Source organism: Schistocerca piceifrons, unplaced genomic scaffold (genome assembly GCF_021461385.2).
Source record: "Schistocerca piceifrons isolate TAMUIC-IGC-003096 unplaced genomic scaffold, iqSchPice1.1 HiC_scaffold_1230, whole genome shotgun sequence".
In the NCBI taxonomy this organism is placed as follows: Eukaryota; Metazoa; Arthropoda; class Insecta; order Orthoptera; family Acrididae; genus Schistocerca; species Schistocerca piceifrons.
In genome coordinates, this window is record NW_025727049.1 from 22,501 (window position 1) to 23,866 (window position 1,366).

General features: G+C 53.5%; 1 non-coding gene across 1 annotated transcript in view; it reads right to left on the bottom strand.

The window, feature by feature from the left end:
• LOC124730150 overlaps positions 1–1,088 on the bottom strand; it is a 1,909-nt gene extending 821 nt beyond the window's left edge. The window contains exon 1 of the ribosomal RNA XR_007007896.1: positions 1–1,088. This exon is cut by the window's left edge and continues 821 nt beyond it. This is a non-coding gene — a ribosomal RNA (small subunit ribosomal RNA).
• Positions 1,089–1,366: the final 278 nt, after the last annotated feature.

Sequence of the window (1,366 nt, forward strand, 5' to 3'; positions counted from 1 at the left end):
GAACCTCTAACTTTCGTTCTTGATTAATGAAAACATACTTGGCAAATGCTTTCGCTTCTGTTCGTCTTGCGACGATCCAAGAATTTCACCTCTAACGTCGCAATACGAATGCCCCCGCCTGTCCCTATTAATCATTACCTCGGGTTCCGAAAACCAACAAAATAGAACCGAGGTCCTATTCCATTATTCCATGCACACAGTATTCAGGCGGGCTTGCCTGCTTTAAGCACTCTAATTTGTTCAAAGTAAACGTGCCGGCCCACCGAGACACTCAATAAAGAGCACCCTGGTAGGATTTCAACGGGGTCCGCCTCGGGACGCACGAGCACGCACGGGGCGGTCGCACGCCTTCGGCTCGCCCCACCGGCAGGACGTCCCACGATACATGCCAGTTAAACACCGACGGGCGGTGAACCAACAGCGTGGGACACAAATCCAACTACGAGCTTTTTAACCGCAACAACTTTAATATACGCTATTGGAGCTGGAATTACCGCGGCTGCTGGCACCAGACTTGCCCTCCAATAGATACTCGTTAAAGGATTTAAAGTGTACTCATTCCGATTACGGGGCCTCGGATGAGTCCCGTATCGTTATTTTTCGTCACTACCTCCCCGTGCCGGGAGTGGGTAATTTGCGCGCCTGCTGCCTTCCTTGGATGTGGTAGCCGTTTCTCAGGCTCCCTCTCCGGAATCGAACCCTGATTCCCCGTTACCCGTTACAACCATGGTAGGCGCAGAACCTACCATCGACAGTTGATAAGGCAGACATTTGAAAGATGCGTCGCCGGTACGAGGACCGTGCGATCAGCCCAAAGTTATTCAGAGTCACCAAGGCAAACGGACCGGACGAGCCGACCGATTGGTTTTGATCTAATAAAAGCGTCCCTTCCATCTCTGGTCGGGACTCTGTTTGCATGTATTAGCTCTAGAATTACCACAGTTATCCAAGTAACGTGGGTACGATCTAAGGAACCATAACTGATTTAATGAGCCATTCGCGGTTTCACCTTAATGCGGCTTGTACTGAGACATGCATGGCTTAATCTTTGAGACAAGCATATGACTACTGGCAGGATCAACCAGGGAGCTGCGTCAACTAGAGCTGAGCAGCCGGCCGCCCGGGAGTGTGTCCCGGGGGCCCGCGCGAACACGCAAGCGTCCGCTCAATCATTCTGCAAACAGGAGGAGGCTGAGCTCCCCTGCACAATACACCTCGAAACCCTCTCAGGTCCCGGCGGCGCGCAGCGCCGTCCCAAGTACTTGGTCGGGTTCGAGAGAGGCGCAATCGCCCGGAGTTAGGCGAGTAGACGCTTTCGGTGCGACCACCCGTGCTCCCAACTGAGCTTGCCGCTGCCGACAGAGGC